The 22,064-nt window shown below is 41.6% G+C and overlaps 1 protein-coding gene across 7 annotated transcripts in view; it reads left to right on the top strand.

Moving 5' to 3' along the window:
• The window catches only part of TRERF1 (transcriptional regulating factor 1), a 104,691-nt gene that overhangs the window by 23,320 nt on the left and 59,307 nt on the right, over positions 1-22,064 (top strand). For all 7 annotated transcript variants that reach the window (XM_074817983.1, XM_074817985.1, XM_074817982.1 and 4 more), the window contains one exon: positions 6,852-6,907. The gene's annotated coding sequence lies outside the window, so the exon portion shown is untranslated. The remainder of the gene's footprint in view (positions 1-6,851; positions 6,908-22,064) is intronic.

The following is a 22,064-nucleotide window of genomic DNA, read 5'->3' as shown; positions in this document are numbered from 1 at the left end:
CTGTCTACTGAACCTGTATATCAGATACTGTGTATACAGAATCAGTAGCTATACACCAAAATTATGTGTATGCTATATATGCATACTTTTTAAAGCTAAGGAGCCTCTATTCCTTCCCTCTGCATAGCGACCTCTTGATTTTCTCTCGCTTGAAACTCAAAGCATGCCCTTGAGCAATGTATTCGGACTATGACCTGGCATTATGGCTTGCAGCACACAATATGGAACATCACAATAAAAACATCATTTGCTCAATTTAGGAAGTCTACCCAAAATTTTGGGTAGAAAATACGTCTTTGACCATCTTTTGAGACAGCTTGTGGTATTCTTATGTTGCTATTCACAGGTTCTCGGTTGAAAAAACTGAAAAGAAACTGAGTTTGTGCATTTGACCAAACTCAAGAGCAAATTTTAGCTGGAGATAGTATTTCTTCATAGGGTAATGAGTTTCTTGTGTGCAGGGTTTCTGTTTCCCCTGCTGCCCTGGCATGCAAAGTGATTGATCTTAAGTAAATTACATACACTTGTAACTACAACCATATACGTGCACATACATGTGACAAAGGAAAACAAAAACGCACGGTTTGAGCTCCACCAGTAAATGTTTCAGGAACCTTTTGTCCTCATTCCTGGGAGAGACTTCTCCTAGTGCTGCCTGTGTGTTACCTGGCCCTGTGACTTCACAAGTACTCTTTCCGACTTGTTGTGCCTGCCACATCGGAGGACTAAGGCGTTGCCGGATGGCTTATGTGGTCAGGTATAAGTAACAGATGGAGTGTTTACATTTAGGAGAATCTTATGTTGAATACTTAAAATGACTTGTGGGTAAGCACAGGTTTAAAAGTTTAAGAAGAGTCATGGTTTGGTGTGTTGAATGTGCAGTATATTAATGTGCTTAGCTTCAACTATAAACCATTTGCTGAATTTTAGTGACTCTGATGTTTAGTCTTTATCCCCCCTGTTTAGACATCAGTAGCCAAGTGTTTTGCCTCTGTATGTAGCCTCAAGTTGCACTTTTTTCTGCTGTAGTCATCGGATCAAATTATTTATAAAATGAGGACATCCTTTTGGACTTCATGTGTAAACAGTCTTAAATATGTGCATGGGCAGAGAGATTCTTGTCTTGTTTATCCACAGTGGAAGCCCAAATATTAATAAATACTAACATTAAATAGGCTTTTTACCCCCTTCAATCTTCATTTAAGTTTTCCCTTTAAGACTCAGATTTCTTCTCTAGATTAGATTACCTGGAGAAAAATTTTCACCTTGCTCTTGATCAAGTTCTGGTAGCAGAGACATACTGCAACTAGTGATTTGTCATGAGTTAGGGTAAACAAGTGAACTCTTTCAGAGTGGTTCCTACTGGGCAGGTATTAATGCAATTGAAACTGTGGCTGCAGTTGCTGGCGCACGTGTGTTTGAGGGTAGGATTTCCCATCTTCAGGCAATGTGATGACTCCAGGCCTGTTAAATTTTGGAATTAATGGTGAGAGCTGGAAGCCTGCTGCCAGCCCACCAAGGTGCCATTTAAAATTTCCTCAGAGTGAAGTTGGTGTTGGACTTTGCTGCTTATTTGTAAGACATCTCAACAGGCAACAAAGTGCTCCTCTTGTAGGGATTCGGGGGTGGTGGGGAGGGACTCTTGAGCTCAAAGGTGGCTGGTGTTGTCTCAGGCCCCTGCAGTGGGGAGATGCTCTTTTTGCTCTCTCTGCTGCATGCTTTTGCACATGATGTGCTGGAGACCTGGGAAGTGCCCGTCAGAGCAGCTGCCTTCAGCTGGAAGGGAAGATGGGAAAGCAAGAAGCAGGATGCTGTAAAACAGGGGCTGAGAAAGGTGCATATTACATAGGTTTCAAAGGTACTGATTGCTGCCAGGGCAACTTCATTTGTGTGTTGGTTTTAGCTTTCTGTCTTTTTTTAACAAAACTTCAAACATCCTTTTGGCCAATGACAGCAAGGTTTGCAGATTAAAACCAAATCTGAGCATAGCACTGTACTTGAGTGAGCTGCACTAATCTAAGACGAGCTTCTGTTTCCTGCTTAGAGTTTCTCCCTCATGCTCTCATTTGGCGCATGTACAGTACTGCGTGCTGACGGACACTTTTGAGACATGAATCAGTTAAAGAAGTGTGTGTGGTAGGACTTCTCCAAGCTTGGTATTTCATGTGCTTACTGGCTACCTACTCATGGTTAGGAAGTAGGTGTTTGGAGTCATGTGGGCTAGAGAGGAGTCCTACATTTGTGAATTAACATCCATAATAGAGTGGTCTTGGGTAGTTTTTGTGTGCTCCTATGATCAGACAAAAAATGTAATCTGCAAATAAAAGTAATCCCCATAAGAAGTTCATGTGGTGCAAGCAGTGTGTGAGCAGAATATTTTAGGTAGTGAATATGTTGAACTGATACAATCCTGAGTACTCCAGCTCTGCGATTTACATAAAAACAGCCCCTTAAAGATCCTGTGGTCTCATCTTCCATCAGCAACTCAATGACTGACTTTCACTTTTCTTACAGTAAGAGAATCGATAGAGAAGAGAATTTGACATCACTTCTCTCTCTACATTTTTCCAGACAGTTTGGCCTCCACAAATTGTACAGCCTCCCTTTTCTCTGCGTGGGAGAGTACAAACTGCTGCTGGAGGCAAGGAGGAGAGATTAACATTCATCTGTTCTCTCCTCTCTCTCTTTCCATCCCGTGGGCATGGGTGACTTATGAATGTGCTGCAGCTTTGGGGAACGTTTCTACTCGTTGCCCTGATGAGAAGACCACAGAGACACCGGTAAGGTGTGCGAGTTTCACGTTGCTGATTAAATGGGCACATGAAGTCCAGTGACTCCCTACAAGAGATCAGAGAGGAAGATGTAAGGACTGGCCTAAGTCTTAGGTTGCTCACTTGCTAAGAGATTCCTCCTCCAGAGTCCATGCACATTGACAGTTTAATGCAGAGTCTGCCTTCTCACTTGAGTCTTTCATGAAAAGTGGTATGAGTTTATTTTGCAAGAGCTCTGTTTTGAGCAGAGATATTTACTTCTTTGATTCTTACTTGGTGTTTTAATGTTGTGTATATAGGCAGGAATATGGGGAAATAAATGGTTTTTAAAAAGCAAGTCTTTGCTGGTGTGGAAGCTAGAGCTGATATCGTACATGTGTGTACAATCATAGCAGTGGTTGGTAACACTCAAATGCAGGTTCGGGAGATGTAGTTTCATTTTGTGGCATTAGCAGGGACAGGAAAGGTCTTGCAGAGACATGTTTCCAAATCACCCTACCACATGGTGAGCTCTCAGCTGGCATTGCCCTTTGGAATCCGTTTATCCTTCACAGGAGACAGGTACAGAGGTGGGTATACGGCATGAGAGGGTGATGTATTTGCTTGGGTCCACTTCCTTCTGCATGAGCACCAGCCTCAGGCTGACTGTGCAGAAACAGCAATTGCCTTGTTGTCCCCAGCATTTCCTGATGCTACCAAATTAGAGGATCTCTCTCAATTGACAACCAGGCATTCTTTCTCCCCACCAGCCCCCATCCTAATGGGGAGTAGTTGATAGTTAGCATTTACTAATGTAGGACTGTGGAAGGTTTGTTCTCAATGAACTTCAATCAGGAGGTCTTGCTCTTCCTTCAGTTAGTAGCCCCTGCAAGGGAAGAGGGCAGTGGGCCTCTTCCCATCCTTTCCAGCGCTGGCCACTGCTTAGCAGGATGTGACAAGCCAAGTGTCACCGCCATGGTTACCTGGAGGTGACGGAGCTGCTGGTGTGGATGGTGGTCACAAGAATTGCAGAATCTGGGAAGTCTTAGGCGCACACAACCAACATGTTGCATGGGGTGATGGAAGAGTACATGGTGAGGATTTTACCTGGGGTAGCATGCATATTGCTGACAGCAGCAGGGAATTTTTACAGAGCTGCTTGTTGAACTTCTGGAAGGATGTTGCTAACAGGCATCAAGTGTGGTGAGGTCAGTACAAGAGGAACAAAACCTCCTATTCAGATAAAAGCAGGGGAAGGGAAACACTGCCACGTGTGGGACTGGTTCAGGCTAAACTGGTCCGTGCAGTAGTTTCTGCAGCTCTTCAGGAACACACTATGGAGTTGAGCTTCCCAGCTCAGACAGGTCTACGTTCACGTTCCAGTCAGGCTTTGGGAAAGCAGGAACAGCACCATCTGTGTCCCACTTCATTTGAAAAAGAAAATTAAAAAAAACTTGAATGCCAGCCATCTGCTGATATCGCATCGAAACTCTATCCCTGTATCTGGGGGCAGAGGAGGGAGATGGTTTCTGCGGGGAGAGGCACTGTTCAGAGTGGAAGAGCTGCCTGCACCTGGGGGTGCTGCTGGACCCAGAAACCACCAGAGGGGCAGGATGGCTTGGCATCTCTGTCCAGCTGCCTTCTGTAGTACCAAAACAGTCCTGCCCAGAGAGAGCAAATCTGAGTGCCATCCTGCTGACAGAGTCCACAACGCTTGGTTTATGGATCATTGAGAGGAGATTTGAGCATTTCTGTGAAATGGATGCAGAGTGATGGGATGGTTAGCAGCCATCGTATTAATGGCTGAGGCAAAAACAGAGTCCTCACTTTTTCCTTGTAGCCTGGTAATTGGGTGTAATGTTGTTCTGGAAACGGATTAGGTTGTGGTTTTCTGCAAGTTGGCTATTAAAATAGGCCCACTATCTCGATGGGAACTAACATGAGCCCTCAGCCAGACGCAGGAAATGAGCAGACTCCTTTTTCTTTAGTTCTTTTTGTCCCAGATCTCCCCCGGCAAATGTCCAGTGAGTTTTGATTTGCTTATGAAGGTGCTTTTTCTGAAGTCGTGTCACTTTTCTGTGTTGTATTTCTGTCTTCTTCCTTGTTAGAGGAGTCGAGTGCTGCTTCTGTCCTGATAGCTCTGTGTGAATGTGGCCACAAGTAAGGCAGTAGAGAGTTAAAAAAAAAAATCCATTAATTAAAATATTTACATTGGAAGCTGCAAAACATTTACTCTTTGAGTAAAACAAACTTCCCCATTGTTCTTGTATGATTGCTTCAATTTCTCTGAAAATAGCCAGGAAGAGGTTGTGCTCTGAGAAACTTTACTGGGTTGGCAGAGGAGTGGGAGGGGTAGGGATACTCAAGTGGGCTCTTGGTCAGTGGCTCTATTCTGTTCAAATCTTTGTCACATGGACAAAAGATTTCTTCATAGAAAAAACAAAAAGTATCCAAAAGAACCCCATTGTGGTGGAAGTATGTTGTCATATTATTCTGGTAATGCCAAAAAATAAATTATCATCAGTAGAAGATAAGAAAATGGTATTCACTGGATGAAAGTGAATTTATTTTTAGCACTTAAAGCATACACTAATGTATCCTTAAAGGGGAAAAAGAGAAGCATCCCAGAGCAGGCAGTTTGGACCCTGGCTCCCTGGCAACCCTCCTGGCTGGAGACCCATGTGCTGCTGTGCCTGCTTTGCTGGCAGGGAAATGGCAGCACAGCCTGGTGAAGGATGTCACCTTCCTGTGGTGCCGAGCACCTGTGGTTCTGAACGCTGGGGTCTCTTGGCATTGCGGCTGCTCAGTGTCCAAGGAAAATGAAGCAAAGGTGCAAATCGGGGACATCGCACCACTAAAACACAAAGTTTTCTCTGCATCTAGTTTTGTACTCTAGACACAGGGATGCCTTAGTAGCATTACTACAGGAAAAGTAAGTAAACATGAAAACTGTTTGCTTCAAATCCTTCCATTCCTGCCGTATCTCCCCAGGATAACTGGATTGAAAAAATAAGGGTTGGTTGTTCTTACTTTTTAAAAAAAATTTTAATAGTATTCTCTCATACAGTGTGCCATTTCACTCTTACACATTTCTGGCCTTTTCCAGCCTCCAGCCTGGCACTGGACTAACAGGCTTCTAGGTCTTGTGGGCAGGATGCTGAAAACTAAAAAGGTGTGTGGAGGGATTAGTTTGTTTTTTTAAATCCTTGATTCACATTTCTCACTTAAGGCAGGTTCTTAAGCTTTTCAAAGTTGCGAGACAGGAGGTCTGTCTTCTGCCCTTGTGACTCACGGACTGGCTAGATTGCAGGTCCCATCTCCTTTTCCTAATAGTGCCATGGAAAAGTGTTTGTTCATGCCTGAGTCTATCGTGACTGTAAATTTTATTGACAATTCCAACGTTGCAGTTTTGTTGTTTAGGTGCATGGTACTCTTTCCGCTGATCCCAGGTATGCCAGACTGCGTCATGTTTACCTATATTATAGAAACAACTTCGTTGCATTGAAAGGTTGGTTTGTAAAGGTGTTAAGAAATTAAATGTACTTGTTCAGAATAGGCGTCATTTAAATTAATGCATGAGAGCTTTGTTCCATCTGTTTCTTGCATGCTTTACTGTATTTAAGAAAGGCTGCATGCTGACAGTTTCTTGGCCTGGAGATAAAAGGTGCTGCCTACCCAGGTTTGATACACTGATGGAAAATTGTCTCCACGATGTATAACACCGCTGTGATTATTTCTAGCCATTACGACTGGTCTCATTTTACAACCATTCACATTATGTAATTTGATGCTCATTTAATTTAATGAGAGGATGCTGCAGACTTATTTATGACTCGGCTGGGCAACCTGTACGCTTTGGCCACCTCTGTTATCCTTGCCGAAGGAGGAAAAGCGTGCTTCTTACAGAACATGTTACAACATCTTTAATACCTTTATATCCAGGTTTCCCAGATTGCTGCAGACAGGAGGGCAACTTGCCTGGGGTGTAGATTATACTGGAATGGCAGGAGAAGTTTAACTTTTTAAAAATCTTGAACTGTTTATTAGCCTTTTGTTGTAAGGTTATGAGGAGGTATTAATGGACTTTTCCTTTTGTTACAGATGGAATTTTATGACTTGCTGGATTCTGAATAGGACAAGGAGATGTGTCTGATAAGGTAAGAGAGAGGGTAAGATAAACATGTTCCTATGCAAAACAGTCTCACTGGTTAATTGTTCGGATTGAAGACAACTGTTTCTTTCCGTGACAGAACCCTGCAAATAATTGAGATACTTATTTTTAAGTTACATGTGCCTCTGAGCCTCTACGCAGAGACCACTGCTGTTCTGTACAACTTCTGTCCCAGTCCTTTCTCCCGATGAACTGATGTACTAAGTCCAGAAGACAAAAATGTATGCCTTTCCAGGAATGGGGGTTAGCAAGATAAGTCATACTTATCCTAATATTTTAGAGCTTTATATAATATAAAGTAACAGATGAGGTAGAAGAGTTCTTGTTCAGTTTTGAGATATTGCCCCCCCCCCCCCCCCCCCCCCCCCGACATTTGAAAGGTAAAAATATCTTTGAGCTCTTTCAACTTCTATGCTTTAAAACTTGTTTTTCCTGTTGCATTATTTTCTAATTTAATTGTTTTTATTAGGACACAGGGTATATGAGTAGAAAACCTCTAGGTTTGAGTTTGAAATTAGTGTTTGCTGTCACTAGTGTGCTGGAAGAAGCCATAGGTTCGATGTTTTGGGTTTTTTTTATTTTTTTTTTAATAGCAATGTTTTTAAAAGGCAGTGCTTAGATACTTTATTTTTTTTCTTTCCGTTTCTGGTTCAGAGGGTTCCACTGGTAGAGAGGAGTAGATGTCTTTAAAACTCTTAGGTGTTGGGATAACCACATTCAAACAACAAATAGCCAAGCACAGTAGAAGTATTACATAGTGATTGTCACTGTCTTTCATCCTATGATCTACCCTGCAGCTATCCAACTCTATCACTTAAGTGTTTCTTTTTGTCTCCTCTGTTTTCCTGAGCTCTGTGCCATTTACAGGCCTCAAAAATCCCTATTGTTCTTTTTGGCCTTTGATTGGAAAATGTAGTGGAAACAGCTAAAGGTATGATGTCGTTGTATAAGGACCAGGACTAAATGACTTCTTCCTTGGATTCAGAGATTTACCTGTTGTAGACAGTCTTGACATTTTGGGGGCTTTTCTGGTGGTTTTGTTTTTTCTTCATTAAAGTTTTATTTGCTAAGAAGAGTTACCCTTTGGAGGGTGGCTGCCCAAGCAAGAATGGAAAACTTTGAATGGCTCGTGGCACTGTGTGGAGTATGCAAGAATGCTGCTTAGATTTTTTTTGCAAGTGTTAGGCGTTTTGTCCATTCAGACTACCTTCTTTCATGCCACTGTTGAATGGTTACGAATATTTTAATAGCTTACTCTCTACCCGAAGGTGGTCTTGTATGTGTATAGTTGGTAAAATCCAGCTCTTCAGGTGAGAGGTCTTGCAGTCTGCAGTGCTATTATACAAAGCATCTCACATGCATACCTCGTTTGTTATGTAAACGAGCTTCTTCACTTGCACGTGTTGGAACCAGTCTACCTATGCTCCAAGAATGGATAATTAAAATTGCTTTCAGGACTTCTTAGAGCGTGTTCAACCCGACCTGTGCTGGCATCCCCCCGCACGCAGGCGGTTCAGCTGCCATCCCATCGCACGCCTGCCACCAGCATGGCTGCGGCTGGAGGCTGTGCAGCGCCCACCGTGGCATCGCCACCGGCTCATCAAAAAGCAGCATGGGCAGGATGGGATAAGTGGAAATGCTTGTGTTCAGGCTGGTTTGTTCTAGCACATTCAGTTGACTGAGAAGTGTATTTGTCTGATGTCAGTGCAACATCAGGGACGTCTTTGGCATGCACGTGGGGCAGCACTTCAGTTGTACTCATTCAGCTGCTAGTGTTTTCCTAAGACATTACTCCTCATGTATTATAAGTATATTATATAGTGTATATATATTATATTGTTTAATTTCAAGTACTGTTCTCTTTCTGTGAAGTGGATATTGATAAATCTGTGTGCTGTAACATGGGCAGCTCTTGCGACACACAGCTGGCTGCTGTTGGTTGTACCAGCTCTCCTGGGGCAAGCTTGCTTTCCCCTTTTCTCATAAAACAACCACCGAGGAGGCTCTCTTTCTAGCAAGTTCTGCAGCTTCAGGCCACGACACCTTCTCTCACCACAGCTTTATTGCCAGCCTCAGGCACGTATGTGAGCCAGATCCCTAGCAACTGCAGGACTGGCTTTAAAATGAGATTCTGGGAGGAAGAAGTAGCACTTTCCACTGGCTCTTGTCTTTTGCCTCCAGAAGAAAATACTCTGTCCTCGTTTTGTGTGTTACTTCCTCAGGATTGGAATTAATCCCAAGCTGTGAATGTGTGTATCTTATTTTGCTTTCTCTGAGAGGGCTTCTTTTATGCCTTCCCCAGCAGCCTGGGCTGGAGAAATGCCACTGTCGCACTCGCAGTCCTCCTGTGTCACAAGAAGCAGCTGTCCTGGTCATGTTCCTTCTCAAGGCTGCAGTTGTCAGGTGTCCCTCAATTCTTTCAACTGTCCTTTACTACTATGGCATCAGTGTTGTTTTATTTATTTTATTTTTTAACCTCCTGCTCCCTTTATGCATTCCCTCTCCCCATTTACATTTGGGTTTCCATTTTTCCAGACAGGCATCTGGCTCTTGCCCCAAATGTACCCTCAGGTCCTGTCTGTGCCTCCTGTCCATGTTTTTTTTTACCTTGGTTGCTTACAGTTTTCATGGAAATTTCCTGACTGGTTCCCTGCTGTTTCTTCTTCTGGGGGAGTACTTCTGAAGCACTTGTGTGTTTTTTGCTGCCATTGCAATTAAAAGGGTTGCTATCTTTTAGTCCCATTTAAAGCAACGAGAGATGGTCCAGTCTGTGCAGGGAGTAATCTTGTTTTAGTCCTAGTCATGGTGACTTCCTTGTAATGGCTGGCTTTTGGCATCCATCCTGTTGATTACGTGATGGGGTCGAATAAAAACAATGAATAATAGCTCTTTTAATATGCCTGAAGCCTAACGATGAAATTATGAGACTTGGCGAACTTGCAGCGATGTTGATAGGTGCCAGACCTCTCACCCAATATTTTCATTTCCTTCCCCATATTTCCCTGTGCCTTTATCTTGCTTCCTTCCAAAGAACCCAGGGCCCTTGTGAACTGCAAGTCAAGTTTCACGTGAGGTCTGCCCAATAGCTCGGATCATAAATATAAAATCGTTCTACAAGGCCTAATCTATTTTCAGAGATACGTTTATGAGATATAAATTTCTTTAATCGCTGAAACGGCATTGTGTCATTTTTGGAAGGAAATGACAAGGAAGTAACTGTTATCAGGCCTATTTTCACCCGCCGTTAGCTTAGACTTAGCTCCAAGGTCGCTTGTCTTAACAGTTCCAAATTAGGTTGCCAATTAATATTGATTATTTGAAAAGCAGTAGGTTGATGTATATTCTATTATTAATAGCTGTTAATGCACTTTATAATAGCAATCTGTTTTGCAGACATTTTCTGGTTGTTCTTTTTTAATGAGTCTTGGCAGTGAAAACCCTGGTTTAACACATGCAGAACTACAGTAACTTGTTGAAGTATTTGTGGTTTTTTGCATTTTGGGTGTTTTTGTTATTGTCTTTTACTGGGAGTAGCACTTGATTTTGATGAGACCAAACTGAGGCAAAGTTCAGGAACGATTTCTGTCTAAACTGGTACATTGTGGTTTCTCCTTGTGTTAGTGCACATCAGTGCAAAACTCTTGCATCACTGTTAGATGAGTTTTAATAACTTGCTTTGACATTGCCTATGAATATTTTTGTCTCCACAGAAGCCATCTTAGAAGAACTTTCAAAATAAGAAAGCTAATTTGAATAAAACTGTAACGAGTAATTTGAGTTCCTTTTCTTGTGATATTTAGCTGTTTTGTCACAATATGTGGAAAGTACCTGGAAAGCACAGGGAGAAAAATGGGAAATCTCTCATGCATAAGGAAAAGACTCTAGATAACAAAGTTTGGGGTGGGGGAGAAAATATCTACGTAAATGTAGACATCAAGGTAAATGCTTTTTCCTTTTCTTTTTCTTCCAGAAAATTTGAATATTTTCACAATCTGATGTTGCAAGTTGTAAATGCTTAACACTTCTAAAAGAATAAATTACTTCAGTGCCTGAATGTGTAGATAACTGTCAGCTTCAAAGGATCAAGTGAGTTGGAAGGAATGTCTGGAGAACTCAGTATAGGCAGGTACCAGGCAGAATATAGAAAGTAGGGGAATACATTCATCTAATATAACAGAGGCCTAGATGTAAGTTTATATATAAATTAAGACTAATCGTGTTAGGAAAAGTGAATTTCTGTGGTTCTGCTTTTAATGTAAAAGTGGGATACTCAGTTTCCCCTCCCCATCTCTGTCACACTGTGTTTCCCAAGCTGCTTGTTATAAGACTTTTGCTGCTTCCATAAATCCTGAGATGGAAAATTAACCAATGTAATACTTTTCAAACTACCCTTACAAAAAAGGCCATCTCTAGCTGTAGAATATCCTCGTTGTGAGCTGGCTGGTTCTGTAAAATGTAAGTAACTTTATGCTCTTGACTAAGCAATTAAGAGAAACTAAAATCAGTACTGTAAAATGCACATTAAAGCTATAGGGCTAAGATGGAAAGAGCCATTTTAGCTTTTGCTTGTGAAGTGAACTGATCTGAAGTTCCCCTTGGAGTATATAAAGCACAAACACGATGAGGTGTAGTTTAGCGTTGCAGTCTCTGGGATGCATGTTGCCCACCTTTTACCCCACCCCACTCAGTGAGCCAATGCAGGGTACTAAACCTCGCAAAACTACTAGTTCTGACTTCTCCTCGGGGTTGTTTTCCTGACCCAAGTTCTCTGGGCTGTAACGGGCACACAGGCACGAGGGGAGCATCAGGGCAGACCCTGGGGGTTGCAGCTGCCGCTTTGGGGTGGGTGTCTGCCAGAGCAGGTCAGCAGGTTGATGTGGGCATCACTGCTGCTGCTCATCACAGAGCCCACCACCATGGCTGGATGCACCCTTCTCTTCCTTCTCTGGTGGTGGTGGTGTGACTGGAGCTCGGAGACATGGCGTGGGGAGCAGGTGACCCTCTATCTGCTGAGCGTGCAGGATACCAGCTCTGTGGCTGCAGTGTGGCCGCCGATTTCAGTGCTTGAAAATAGTGCTGGCAGCCAGGAACTTCTAACTGCAGCTCTGCTAATGACTACTGTTGTGGTTTTGGGCAACTCCCTTGGTTGTCTTTGAGTCAGCTCCCCTGTCAGTAAAAAGGGGGATGATACTCCTTTGTGACTTACTGTTGAAATGATTATTGTGCTTCAGATGTCAAGGTCCTGCTCTGTATTGTTACCATGGGTATGGAAAGGCCTCTTGGCTTTTGTTCAGAAACCCTGCCTCCAAGAACAAAACAGGTTGTGGGGGCTATTTTGTTTTAGGCTTTTTTCCTGTTTACTTATGAAACAGATCAGATTGACTCTCAGTACTGAAGTGCTAACCACCACCACTGACCATTTGAATCTTGGACCCCTCTCCTCCCCATTTCCTTCCTCTCTGCAGCTCCCTTCTTGACCGTCCACTGTCTGTATCAAACATTTCCCAAGTGAATTCAAGACAGGGTGCCAGATAGAGTTAAAAGGGAAATTTTAGTTGAGGCTGAAGGTGAAATCCTAGCAGTGAGGCTAAGGGTTTGCCACTGGCGTAGCGAGATAGAGAGATGTTCTGCCTTATTCTCTGAAACCCATTCCACGTGGAGGCTGTGCAGTCTCCAGGCTCTGGCTTGGTTGCCAACCTGAGATATGCCAGTAACTTGCTGTTATTTTTTTTTTTTTTAAAAAAAAGCTAAAAAAAATGTTGGGGGTAGTCCAGTGAGTGAAAAGTTGCAAGATTCACATATAAGATTAAACTAAATTTAACTTAAAAAACCCTAGATATTTGAATTAAAGGAAGATAATAGGGTACCCAGACAGAGCTCTGAGAACAGCAGAAGCTTGCTTGCTTGTTAATCTCCCACATAAAATGTGCTCTCTTGGTTCAGGATTGACCTCCAGCTGCAGGTGGTAACTTCCTGCTCCTTTGTGAAGGAGCTGGGGGCTTGCCCTGGGCCACCCATTTGGGTGGTGGGGTTGTATGGAGTGGGCAGCTGTTGGTGTTCCTGCTGGGTGGGTGGGTGCCTGTCTGCAGCCCAAGAAGCAAAGCAACTGTTGTTTACTCTCTGGTCGCCCCCTTGATGCTTAGCCAGTGTGCCTTGAAATTACAGGGGCTACTCATGACTTGTGGACTTCATAAACTCTAAGGAATGGGCTTTAGGTTTAGAAAACATATTCTGTGAAATACAGTCATAGACTTCTGTCCCCAGAATGAGCCTCTGGTACCTGTTCATCCTGTCTTACTAGTGCAGATCATGAACTCTCAGTAATTTCTAGAGTGAGTCCATAACTTCTGTTGTTACTTTAGAGATGCCCACTCATGACTCTAAATGACAGAAGGAGACACATCCCGGTGTCTGGAAGAATTTTAGGCAATTCTATTTTGTGCTATAGAAATTCTTACGTATTTTGTTCATGATTGTAGTGCTAGTATAGCAAACTTCTTTTGTTTATCCATGGAGGGATGTAATAATAGGGATGCATCACCCAGGTGTTTTTGTTTAGTACAAGTTGCTATGAGTTAAAAAGTGAAGGGGAGGATCTGGATATCATAAGCTTTGGTGCTCAGATCTGCCATGGGATTTCTCCTTGGGAATCACTTCACGTACCTCATTTAAGCCACACAAAAATGTGAGTCTCCAGCACCAATTAACATCATCAGCAGAACAGTGGATCGCAGTCTGTCTTGGAGCTCTGGGAAGAGCCTTGAATACCCTGAACTGAGGCTATGGAGCACTTTGAAGACAAACTTTGATTTTAATATTCTGATAGTGCATAGGGAGCAGCCAGTGCTTCTGAAGAGATGTGTTCCAAGAGCCATACTGGTTGGAGTTACCTAAATGCAGAGGTCTGTATTTCTGAATGGATAGCATTGCTGCAAAGCTGGGAAGATGTAAACACCAGAGGAATTGTATGGGGTTTTAATCAGCTGGATAAGATAGAAAGTAGTCCTTGTGGATACTGCATTTTGCAAGTTTGCTGTCAAGGAGTTTCTGAGCATACTAAACATATCAATTGACTGTAAATATGTACAGTCAGGCAGAGGAGACTAATTCTGAACTCTTCAATTTCCTCTGCCCGGCAGTGTCTCTTTGGGGCCCAGTTGTGGCTAATGTATTCTTTATCTTCTGAGTAAATTTTGGTAGAGGCATTTAGCCATTTTGCTGGTAAGTCACTGATAACCATTATCCTCTTTGATAAGCCAAATATGCAGACTTTGAAAACTCTCGATGTAAGATGTGTTTTCTGAATCTTCAGCTGTTCTTGTGGTATTTACTTTTCTGAAGTGAATAGACCAGAAATGCATGTTGCCCTTGCTGTTGTTGTTCTTTAGATAATACTCTCCCTCCCTGCCTTGCCTTATACAAAATAATGTTCTTATCCATCCAGAGGCTACACTTCCTTGCTTAGCTGCAGACTCGTGCAGGAAGTTTAGCGTTTAGATTGTGTCTGCCATGACCCCCAGTCTTTTTTACAGTATCGTTGCCTTCCCAAATGCAATTCCCCAAGGGTAACTCAGTTCTTTTTTTTTTTTTTTATTTCTAGGAGTTTGTAACTTTGTGTTATTGCTGTATTAAAACCAGCTGTTGTTCAGATAAACTATACCAAGCAAAAAATATACTTTACCAGAAAGTAACCTGATTCGGTTTTTGCTTACCATTGCTCCAGGTTTCATGTTCTGTGCAGATGACAAGAAGTGATTTCATATTTTCTTTCAGATCTCTGGTAATGGCAATGGACAGCATCCCATCAGGCCCCCAAAATACCAAAGAAAAAATATGAGAGGAAGTGGGGTACATGGTGTCATTAGAGATAACACAGAATTTGGAATCCCTGAATTGAACTTCTTGTACTTTGCAGTTTGGGTTTGTGTGAACATAATTACAGCTTTGAATTTTTTCTTTTAAATACTGCATGTATGTGGGGGAGTAGTTGTTTTGTTTTTGCTAAGTAGCATTTTTCTAGAGAATTGCATTCATACCACTTGTGTTCTTTTTTTGAAGGTAAAATTTAATGTTGATACCTTTTTTGGTCTAGTTCTTATATGAGATTAAGTACCAGACAGTTGCACATTTACCATGAACTAATAGTCAAAAGGTACAGTCTCGCAAAGACTTGGCTAAAACTAAATGAATAGCTCTCAATTTCCTGTGGGTGGGGTTTTTTTTTGTGTGTGTGCACTGCTTACCAATAAGGAACAGAGCAACTTTCCTCTTCTGAGATAGCTATGTTGCCAACTTTTTATACTGTTGAAGTAATTTTGTTAAACAGGAGGAAGAAAAAAGTTCGTAAGTTGTCAAAAGGAATTTGTCTACAAAGTGTGCCAACAGGGTTGGGTTTGGTTTTCCTCCTCCATTTTATCAGGAGGAAAAAAAGCTTGTTGCTTTAGTACTTCATTAGCCCTTTGCTTTCAAATGCTGAGCTTTAACAGTATACTGCTTTCATGATTTATTATTACAGTTGACTGTGAGTATAGTATTTGAACACACGTCTTCAAGATTTAAGGAGGTCAAAACCTTTACTTGATAGGGATGTTGTACACAGCCTTATTTTATGCATCTCACTGCCTATTTCTGAAGTGACTTGAGTAAACTGTTTAGGGCAGTGTGGGAAGCCTGGGGGGACTGGAGTAGTGGTACCCTCCCACCAAAGCCGTCTTCTGATGGTTACGGAATACTCTGGTCTGTCTGTCATAGACTCAGGTGAATTTTGATTCTAGTAAATACTAGTGGTGTCACTTTGATCCTGTGCATTGCTAGTTTGAAAGCTTGAGTGTTACTCTAACGATTGTGTGCTTTTTCTTACACAAAGGAAAAGTGTACACTTTCTGGCTCTTATCCTGGTCTGTGGTACTAAAAAGACAGGCAAATGAGTAGACTTGACTGTGTCCCACTTAAACTTCCTCTGGACTTCTTGAATCTACAGCTTGGAGGAACAGATTATCTCCTGCCCTTTCCCTCTCTGCTTTCTTCTGCTGGTTTGCAGCTTAAAATATCATCCCCTTTTGTAGCCTTAAGAGGGGGTGATGATGAAGTCTTCACTAGAAGCGTTCTCTGAAGCTGAACTAGTTACACCATCAATCCCACTAACAAAGCTCAATTGAATTAGAGCTTTTTGACACAATGCTGGGAGGATATCCAGCAACTTTTACTGATGGAAAAACATGAAAAAGGTGCTTGGGTTGTACCTGTGCAGCTTGCTGTGTAACTTTTTACTTTGATGATCTTTTGGGTGGACCATGCTGCCTAGAAAACTTCCCATTTCTACCAAGAGAGGCTGTTGGAGAGCCACCAGGGGATACCTGGGTTATCTCCCTAGCAACTGATAAAATGCGAGCTCCATGTGTCACTTACTCAGAGAAACCAGCTGTTGTTCCTCAGTTCTGGTTTGAGGGTTGGAGCTAGATGAGGGTGTGTTCTTGTTTCTCCAGTTTCCAGACATGGTGAGAGGGAACGAATGGCATGCTCTGAATACCCTAGTGAAGAGTGGAATCTTGGCATGCTTTGTGGCTCTGACTACTTGAGACACAAAAGGAGGTGAAAACTATTGTTCAATTTAGATTTCAGCAGGCACTTAAGGGTCATCTGTAGGATAATCTGAAGTTCTGTCATTGGTTTCTGTTGAGACCTGTTACTGCATGAGGTTTGAGTAAAAGTAGCAATGGCCACTGTTCAGCAAAACCATAGCTGGCAGTGGTTAATGACAAGGTATTTTTTTGCCCTATTAAAGTACTTTTAATAAAACAAGAAAGAGGGCAGTGTGTCCAGATGTCATATTGATGGATCCTGATGCAAGAATCAAAACAAGTAATGCTTTTTAAGCACTAGTGAGTCATGTACAGTTAGGAGCTCCTATGCTGTCTGTCATGCAAGAAAATTCACATTTGCTTAGCCTGCCTTCTTCTCATACATGATTTTGGTTTTCACTACTGATTAAATTTGAAATTATTTCCTTATATTTTCAGATGTTGCCGTAATATTAAAGTGTTAATCCTTTTCTGGTTGCTTGTCCTCTTCTGTATATGCTTATATTTACTTCTTACTAAAGAAATACTATTATACAGTTACATAAAAGTGTATCTGAAGAATAAGTTGAAGGGGAGGAAAAGACTGACCTATGTTCTTTTCCTCCTGTTTAAAACAGATTGAGACTTATGTGATATTTTACTAGCAGTCTCTCACTTGTCCAGGGAAATTATTTTTAAAGACCAGACCCTGGGAGTATTCTTTTCATTTGGAAGGGGTTAACATCAGCTTTTTGCTTTCAGCCAGTGTGTCTGATATATGGGACATAGAAACACAGCCATACAGGTTGCTGTTGGTGAGAATGTTGTTTGTCTAAGTAGTTTCCTTAGCAGGTGATCGACTTCTTCCTTAATGATTTAATTGCTTAATCTCAGGAAATCCTTGGGGAAAAAAAGATGTCTGGGAAGTTCTGCCAGAGATTTACATAGGTGTGGTAATAGAGGAGGGAAGGGATGACTTCTTCTGAAGTTAGATGTGGGACAGAAAGTGCTGGAGCAAGTGTTGGCCAGAAATGCTGAAATACAAAATGAATTTCGGGAGGTGTGACACGAGTTCTGGTGTTTAGCCCATCAGCAAGTCACTTTAGCCTGAGTGTGCCTCTTGAGTTTCCACCTGTGTGAGATGAATTATAATATGTGCCTCAGAAGTACTGGGAAGGTGCTAAATTAATGCTTTCAGTGGAAGATCACAGGATGCTTTGAATAAAGCTTTACAAAGTGCACAGTGTTCTTACTATTAATACCAAATAGTTTGTGTGTATCTCTTAAATGACAAGGAAAATGAAATGTGCCAGATCTGTGAAGCTGGAGAAACATTTGCTCGTTATTTTGAAAGATCTGGAAAGTACAGATGGAGAAGGGAGGACTGAAATTTAGGTATGGAGGAAAAAAATCCCATGGACTGTCAGCATGGATGTGGTTTTGAAATCCCTCATCTTGTTGTCTCGTGTCTGTAAATCAGCTTTGTAGGTGGTTGAGTGTTTCTGAGCAGGGTGAGAGGGAAGAGAGTGTTCACCAATGCAGAGTAATGCAAGGCAGAGGAAGCTGCTGCTCAAACTCTTTATTTGAAGAAAATGTGACAAACCAGGAACTGCTATAGTCCTTCTCTTAAATAGGAAATACATGCAACCACAAGACACAAACGCAGAGCTAAGTGACTGGCTGGAACCTATATTAGAAATCTGAAGTTACAAGAAATGGTCTCTCAGCCTCCTTTGCCATTTGGATCATACTTCAAAAGCTGAAAAAAAAGGCCAATACGCAGCCCGCCAGCAGAATAACAATTAGTGGCATGTCCACAGTAGGATTGTCCTTTCACGTGATGCCTTTATTTTCTCTGCTGGGTGTCACACTGAGATGCCGGCACTCTTCCTAGTGGGGGGGATTTTTGCTGTCCTGTCCGAGCTGTCCCCGGCTTCAGTGCCTCTGTCTGCCTTGCCCAGGCTTCACTTCTCCTCTCCACAGGCTTGATCTGGGCTTACAAAAATCACCTAGTTCACTTGAAGCCAGCTCGCAGAGAACGGGAAAGATTCACCTCGTCTCAGATGACTGGAGCTTCTTGCTGTATTTGAGTTATTTTAGTTGGTAACAGTGAGGTGTGAACTTCCTGTGAGCAGGTGAGAAGTGAAAGCCCTGCCTCTCCCTTGCTTGGGATACTAGCATGCTCAGAAATGAGGAAACTGCTACCCTTTAACTTTGTGATGGAGGTCAAAACACAAAAAAACCCCAAACCCCTCCTATTCAGAGAAGCAAGTCCTCAGCTTGTCTCTTAAGGAACAGCTACGTGATGATCAGGCCATTCTTCTGATTGGGCAAGTTGGCCCTCATTTATTAGTTCTGACCAATGAAACATTTTATTTTTAAATGAGCTCTGGTAGATATGTTCTTAGCTAATCACTTAAATATCCTAGGGAAGGCTTTGTGGCTAGTAACTAATTCTGGTAATTAATTCTGCTGTTGAACTAGTGTTCAACAAATGGCTGCACTGGTTTTACTTAAGCAGTGCTAACGTGAGGAGATGTGTTGAAACTTCTTTGACCTTTGTTAAAAAGTTAAAGCTCTATTAAACTTTAGCCTAGGAAAAAAACACCTTTAGGTCTACATTATGGTGTTTCTGTCCCCTAAATAAATCCATGTGGGCAGAGCTGCCCTAGGTACTTGGGTTTGGCGTCTAGACCCCTGCTTTTCAAGGGAGTCCTCTCATACAGGCTGTAACATCAGTTGACATCCAGCTCCATTGTGACGGTGGGTTCAGGCTCTCCTGCCCCTGCTCCTCTTTATGCGTGTTACTTTTCCAGCATACTATTGCAATGCTCGTGCCATTTGTCTAAAAGATAAAGTTATCTTACTCTAGAAAAGCAAAAGTAGTACAACTAAATTGGTACTTCTGTCTATAAATATTACTGCTGTTTGATAATGATAGGAATTCTCCTTTTTGAGCTGAAAGCACAAGAAGCACTATGTTCTGACAAGTTGTTCTGACTTGACTTCAACCACAGTTTTTTTAATAGTCATTAAATGGTTCATTATATATAAAAAACAAAACAAAAACATTTGTGCGTTGGAAGAATGAGTATCTGATGTGACAGCGTAGAGCAGAAGTTTATTATGCATATACAGTTAAAATAAGTTAACTTGTTTAAACTTTATTGTAGACACAGTGCTCCTGCGTTTGAAAAAGTTTCATGACTCCATATAACCATATCAACATGTTTCCATAGTTAATTTCCAGCCTACAATTGCATTATCTTTTGTCTAATGGAACATCATCATATTAAGTAAACTAATAACCATAATGTTAATGTTGCTGATGCTTTATTAGATACTACATTTTAAAAAACCCAAAACAACAAACTGCAATCCTGCATTCACTTAACCAGGTTATGTTTTAACTCATGAAGCTTTTCTGTGAGGAGAAGGTGAAGGTTACACTTAAGAATACTGCATCTAGTGCTCAAAATGGACCAGTATGCCATGCTGTTGCTTGTGATGACATCAAATATACACCCAGTGCTCTTCAGCACTGTTCTGCAAAGAGGAACACATTTTATACTGGGACTTCTGTCACATTTACGTGTGTCTGTGTATGAAGCAAATAGAGAAATAATGGCAGCGAGTATAAATGGGCAACGAGACAATATGATTATTTGGAAAGGAAAGGGAGAAGTAACTACAAGCCTTTAGCTGGTAGAACTGAGATAATTTTATTTCAAGACCACTGATAATTACACTGAACAAAGTTATTTCTTTTTAAATTTGAAAATGCCACCAAAAATCAGGGATATGGCAAATAATGACATGTCCTTTGTCACACAGGGGATTAATTTCCTTTTGGTACGGACTTGTTTGAGTAGTACGAATGTTAGCACAGGCCAGTCCACTTATGTACACTATGCAGAGGGAAGGGCTTGCTACATTCTGGAGAGCAATTTACATTGGAAGGGAACTGGGGTGATGGTAAAAAGCTAGCAAAATAAACAGTCCTTGCAGCGCTACTAAAAGAATGAATATGATCTTTGGATGCAAAAGGCAAACATGTCCTGTAGGAATATATAGTATTTTACCAGTGTATGATGGCACAGGATCATTACGGGAACATGGAGTCTAGTCCTTACATGCCTGCTTTAGAAAAAAAGCCTTAGGAAAAAAAAAGTCTTTAAAGAGCTGAGAGATCGATTACAGTTGGAAAACCTGTTCTACTGTTAGAAATTTATTTTTTTTTTTAAAGCCTAGCATGCTTACTTTACATGAAGTGGCTGAGTTGTATTTTGCAAATATCTATAGAGGAAAGGAAGTACAAAGCTCTTCAGTTTAGTAGGAGGAGGTGTAATGAGATTGAATAGCCGAAAGTTGAAACCAGATGAATCTGGGCTAGTTGTAACACACAAATTATTAAGTAGGATAAATTACTCACTGAAACAACTCCATTTGGATGTGGTGGATTCTTGATCACTTGCTTGTGCATTAGGACTACAGTTTTTAGCAAGGGAGACTATTGCTGATATATATATATGTTCTGGACTTTAACAAGTAATACATCTGCATGTAGGTCTGTGGCACACCTTGGGTGAAGGTCAGACAGAGACTCACAATGGTCTGTTCTGTTCTCTGGGTCTGTTGGAGGTGAATAGAGACCACCCAATGCTGTGAAATGATGTTCCAGCTAAGTCTGGTGTTTGTGCTCGTATTTATTCCCAGTACCATCTCTAGTAGGCTGGTGAGGTTTTCTGTTTTGTTGTTTCTTTTCTCTTTGACAAATCTGCTGGTTTTTGATTCATGACTCAAAAGGGAGAAAACCAAATTTAAGTCCTGCCTACCCATCCATGTGGAGAGGGACATCTGTAGTTAGAGCAGGGAGAGTTCTGAGGGGCTCTTGTTTGGTTTTTTTTCAGTAATTGGGGATTGGTGGTTTTTTGTTTTTGTTTTGTTTTTTTTTTTTTTAGGAAGATGAAAGGAGTCAGACAAATGAAGTTTTGTATCCATGCAGGTATCCTGCTGGAATAAAGAATGGTACAAGTAGAGTAGAGAGGAAAATTAACTTATGATCGAGGTTTTTATGCAATTTTTGCTTGATCTTTTGGGCAATAGGTGAATTTGTGTGGGTCATGGAAAATTAAAAGCTAACGCACTAGGGACCCTCCACCGTTAGGTAGGTGTTCCAGATTCATTCCATATCAGAAGCAACTGGACTCTTTTTTTTTTTTTTTTTATGGTGACTATTTACCCATATAAAATATAGTTTTTCTTAATGTAATTTCAAATAGAGACATGTTTCCATTGCCGTGTCGAACTTCTAGCACACTTTTTGCAATAAGTATTGATGGAGGTCACACTTGTTCAGTGTCTTGCCTACCTCTGGATTTGCCTCTTTGGGCCGGAGCAGAGGACACAAGGCAGAGCTATGCAACACCGCTGCACCTGGGCAGTGGGCCCAAGTTGGCAAGTCGATTTAGTTACCAGGGTGAAAATAGAATTCGTGTGTCATTTAATGTCTTAAAACAGAATGAATTGCACTTGTCCCCACAGTGGCAGTGCTTGTGTAGAAGTCTCTATCTAAATTGTGTT

The sequence above is a fragment of the Strix aluco genome, chromosome 3, assembly GCF_031877795.1.
Source record: "Strix aluco isolate bStrAlu1 chromosome 3, bStrAlu1.hap1, whole genome shotgun sequence".
Lineage (NCBI taxonomy): Eukaryota > Metazoa > Chordata > Aves > Strigiformes > Strigidae > Strix > Strix aluco.
Note: the sequence above shows the minus strand (reverse complement) of the source record. Positions and strands in the feature narration are given on the sequence as shown.